Genomic DNA, 5344 nt, shown 5'->3' on the forward strand with positions numbered 1-5344 from the left:
GAGACGAGAAGATGACTTTTCTGGGTCCAATACTCCACCTTCCAGATGTATTACCCAAGCTTTTCCTGGACGAAATGAGCATGTGTCACGAAAATGACCTTTGCCCCCACAGCAGAGACACAGGCCCAGAGTTCTGCGCCTGGCACGTTCCTTGGGGGATGGCCTGGTCTGGCCCAGCTGCATGGGTTCCTTAGTTGGCAGGAGATGCTCCATAGGATGAAAAGAGGGGAGCTCGGGCTGACTAAGGACTAAGGAGTGCTGGCGTCGCTTTTCTAGGGTCCTTTCCTGAAAACGAATATCAATCTGGTTACACAGGGAGATAACTTCGCCCAGATCAGTGGGGATGGTTTTTCCTGCTAATTCATCCTTCACTCGATCAGAAAGACCATGCAGAAAGGTTGCGACTAAGGCCTCATTATTCCAGCTCAGCTCAGCCGTCAGTATGCGGAAACGAAGAGCATACTGTCCCATAGAACCAGACTCTTGGCGGAGACATAAAAGGGCGCTGTCCGCTGAAGAGACATGACCTGGTTCCTCAAAGATATTCCGGAAGAGTTTCAGAAAAGTAAAGAGGCTAGAAACCACTGGGTCTTTCCTCTCCCACATAGGGGCAGCCCAAGCTAAAGCCTCGCTGGACAGGAGAGAAATAATATAGGCTACCTTTGCCCTATCAGACTGGAAGTTTGGGGTTGGAGTTCGAAATGAATGGTACACTGGCTAAGGAACCCTCTGCAGGCCTTGGAATCCCCAAAGTAACGGGACGAAGATGGTAAGTGCAAAGGGTTAGCGGCTGCGACTGTAAGCGGAGCTGATACAGAAGCCGATTGCGGTTGTGGGACCGGGGAGCCTAAGGAGGCTTGAAGTTGTTCAAAGCGGGAAGCCATATCCTGAAGGAATCGCATCACCTGGGTCTGATTAGATTCCTGGGTCTCGAGTCTGTGGACTATGCCCTGCAGCTGATCATCGGCAGGTAGCGGCACATCAAACGGGTCCATGGCAGTGCAAACTGTCAGGTCACCTGTATCCAGGTTACAGATGCACCCCGTTGGGGTCAGGAGTGTACCGCTATGATAGTGAACCTTAAGGCTAACTGCTGCGGATGGAACTCGGGGTGGTTCAGGAAGGCAGGTCCCCTGGAGCACCAACACGGATCCCACAGTGAGTTAGAGCATAGATTCCCCAGGTTGCGGAGTCTAAGAGCCAGCAGGTGTTCACCAGAGCCTCTAGTGGTGAGGATGGACTGGGCTGCAACTGGCTCCAGGTCCCGGCCCCCAGGGTCTCCCAGCTCAATCTCACGGTAGGCTACAGGAGGATGGAGAGGAAACAGCAGCCCAGGACAGCAAGGGATCGTAAGGAGATTTTCGGGGCGACTAGCGACTAGCGACTAGCAGACAAGATAACAGAGAACACGCCAAAAGTCAGGGTCACAGGCAAACAGGGATAGTCGAGAACGCGCCAAAGGTCAGGGTCACAAGCAGACAGAGATAGTCGGGAGCACGCCAAAATCGGTAAGGCAGACTTGGAGAATACAGTGTTAAATAGTGGTTCCTGTTGAGGCTAGGGTGGAGCCACACAGAGGGAAGATTACTTAAGCATGCAGGTGTGAGAGTACAAGCCTCCAGGCTGATACACAGACCAGGTAAGAGACAGACAGGTCATGAATGTATTACTGCAAGGTCATGACATGCATGCAGTCAATATATGAAATGATAGAATACAGTATATAAATTAATTTTCTCTTTCACATGCCTTTATTTTTTTTTCACATGTACATGTTCATTAGGACAAAGTATACCAACATCGGGGTACTACAATTGCTTAAATTTTATTTACATTAATAAAATATTCTATATTCTAAAAAAAAAAAAAAAAAAAACGAAGAGGCAACTGCTCCAGCAAGTTGGCAGTTTTACTGTTTCTCCCAACCCCATCACTGTCATTTTTGCTAGTCAGCATGGCCTGCAATTATATGTGGAGAAAACTATAAAAAGACATGTAAAATACTATATCTGGATATATATTTGTTGGCAAAAGTGATTTAAACCTTTTTATTGTTGTGGATAACATCTTTCCTATTTTTTTTTTTTGCCATGGAAAATGTATGGATAATATGGCATTGTTTTAGCAAAAATAAACAGAATCACAAAGTATTAACAGTTTAATTTGTAGCCTTTAATAAAATGATTTCTCCAGCATATGGAACATGTACATTATATAGTGCAGAAACATCACTGCTTCACCTAAAATCCTTCTGTTTGGGCCATAAAGATTAACTTGAAAATGGTAGCGGGTAAAATCAGAAATGCATACACGAAAAGGTAGCAGAGAAATCTCCTAAGGGTATCTGAGAGCTGAGAATATGGGCACAGAGCCATATCTTTATACGCAACAGTTTTGCGACAGCTTGTAGTTAACAGCACTGATATGAGCCACTATAGTGAAGGAAGGCTACAAAGCATCTTTGCTTTAGTTTTGATAAATTAGCCTCTAAATCAGAATAACTCTTTATTGTCAGTTATATTAATATATGAATGGGGGCTCAATAACAGGTCAAGAAAAAGTGATAATTACACCAGTGTTATTTTTATAATATTTTCTTCTGTCAGTAAAGTATAAGCAAAAAGTGTGTGGGGAAAAAAGGATTCACCCACAAACATTATCAGTTAATGTAAAGTAACTAAACCTGTGTAAACTAAACCTGTGCTTTGCCAATGCAGAAAAAAGCAAAAGGATAACTCTACGTAAGCTGCACACACTGTACCTTTCCTTCAATATCACACTAATCCATTTGGATCCTGGGAGTGAGGAGAAACACCTTCTGAGTCCATGGGACTTTCTCACTTTTGACAGTGCTGGTGTAAGCCAATATATCGCTGAGCACCCAGAGTTCTCAGTCTTGTTGTGCAAGGTCAAGTTTGCATACATTGATATAATAAAATATAATATGAGTTATTATAGTCAGCTGTGTGAATATTGTCAAGACTGATTTGGGGTAGTTTTCAAACACTTGAAGCAGTACTAAATCCACTTACCTGTAGTGCCCTTTAAAGGCACATACTCACCTACACGGTGAATCCAGCATTGTCCTGCTGCTTGGGTGGCACGCAGTGGGTCCTGAGCCACCATCTTCGTCCTTTTCAGTTGACTGTCTCTTCCAGGTGTATGCAGCCAGCTCCGATGACAGGCCAGTCACACCATCAGCCTGCTGTCTGGACTGCCCTCCAGCCGCTCTGTGTGCCAATCCTGCAGCCTCCTGGAAGATGGTGTAAGTTTCCCGGGGGGCTGCACAACTAGTTACACATCATTTTCACCTAAACTGGAATGGTGGGGGTGATGGGGGGGGGGGGTCTAAAAATTAAAACTTTTTAAAAAAAAAAATTAAAAAAACTGGGGGGGGAGTCCCTCAGCTCTGCTTGCAGAGGGAGGAAGTTTTAAAGTGGAACTAACTACCTTTCTGGCCTATTGACATGTATGCATTGTAGCAATACATGTTAACGCATCGTACATGCATAAGTGCTTTGCATTTCCATACATTTTCTTCAGATCCCCAACGCACAATTGGAGTGAGAACTACCATACATTATGGTGCACTCCATTTCTGTTTCTATTTTGCCTTAATGCAACACTTGTTAAGGTATGACATAAAAACACACCAGAAAATAAATGTGTGAATGGGTCTCAACCAGAATGTAAATGTATAAATGGACCCCAAACCCTGAACAAAGGTCAGGCTTGTAATAGACATTAATTGGAGTTCTTTACACCATGTTTAAAGCAAAATCATAATGCTTTATGGATAAAAGCATTGAGACAACCCCTGAGTCTCCGGTGAAGCGTCTGCACGATGTCGGTGATAGAGATGTTCACCCAACTACAGTGCGGCCTGAGCGCCGACCAGGACATCCGGGAGGAGATCCGGAAGGTGGTGCAGACTTTGGAGCAGACGGCTCGGGAGATCCTCATCCTTCTTCAGGGCGTCCACCAGGAGGCGGGATTCAATAACATTCCTGCGAAGAGCTCAAAAGCTCGAGAACATTTCGGCACCGTCCGGACACAGCTCAAAGAACTGGCCACTAAGTTCCCCTCCGAACAGTATTACCGGTTTCATGATCAGTGGCGGTTTGTCCTGCAGTGTCTCGTGTTCCAGGCCGCGTTCCTGGTCTACCTGGAGAGCGAGCAGCTGGTGACCCGGGAGGCCGTGTGTGAGATACTGGGAATTGAGTGTGGGCCGGAGAAAGGTTTCCATCTGGATATTGAAGATTACCTGTCCGGTGTACTGAACCTGGCCAGTGAGCTGTCCAGGTTGGCGGTGAACAGCGTCACAGCCGGCGACTACGCCAGACCGCTCCGCATCGCCACCTTCATCAACGAGCTGGACTTCGGCTTCCGGCTGCTGAACCTGAAAAACGACTCGCTGAGGAAGCGCTACGACGGCCTGAAATACGACGTGAAGAAGATCGAGGAGGTCGTGTACGATTTGTCTATCAGGGGACTCAACAAAATGCAGACAACCTCAGAGAAACCATTGACCACCACATTGTCGGGTGAAGTCTGACTGTTGTGCGCACTCTGGGGCTGGCTGTTTTCCCGCCCAGGCTGGAGCCAAAACATCACTTTTTCCCGTTCTGGGGATCAAGTCCAGTTTCTATCTTTTTGTTTTTCTATTTTTCTCATGAAGAACCAGTCCGAAGCTTCTCGCGTTACTGCTGGGTGTCTGTGGATGCATTTCTCATTGAGTCATCATTGTTCTAATTTGTGATCTGCTTTGCTTTGGCTTGATGAGCCTTTAAGGAGGTAGATGATTTATGGGGGAGGGGGGAGGGGCATGATAACTAAACTATATTTTGTTAAAAGAGGACCTTCCATTTCTGTGGCAAGGTCTGCTTTTTCACGGTGCTCCCCCTCTCTTAAAACGATGCATAAATGTACCTGTGGGGAGGAAAATAGATGATATACTTGCCTTTCCCCCCTGATATTCATGGTACCGGGGGAGTGACATCATCCTCCTTACATCCTGAGAATGCTAAAGAGCCCAAATCTTGCAAGAATACACTTCAGCAGAGTGCAGGATCATCTTCAGGCTGGTCGGCATTCCCTGAGAGCTGGTCTGGAGGAGGTTGACGGCTCACCTGTGGGCCGCGGGGAGGAAGTTACGTATATTATCTATCCCTCCCCCGCTATAGGCACTTGTATAAGTGGACTTTGGCGCTGAGGTGACTAGTTCACTTTTAAACATTCCCTGTAATAAAAAAAAACAATAAAAAGTTTTATCCTTTGTGGCAGTGCGTTTTGCCTGATGGCATCTTATGTTTACTGTTAATAAAGTCATTATGGGGTTTGCAAA

At 46.0% G+C, this 5344-nt stretch overlaps 1 pseudogene; it reads left to right on the forward strand.

Moving 5' to 3' along the window:
- Positions 1 to 3811: 3811 nt before the first annotated feature.
- On the forward strand, positions 3812 to 4808 carry LOC141129955 (translin pseudogene; annotated as a pseudogene).
- Positions 4809 to 5344: the final 536 nt, after the last annotated feature.

Source organism: Aquarana catesbeiana, linkage group LG02, assembly GCF_042186555.1.
Source record: "Aquarana catesbeiana isolate 2022-GZ linkage group LG02, ASM4218655v1, whole genome shotgun sequence".
Classification (NCBI taxonomy): domain Eukaryota; kingdom Metazoa; phylum Chordata; class Amphibia; order Anura; family Ranidae; genus Aquarana; species Aquarana catesbeiana.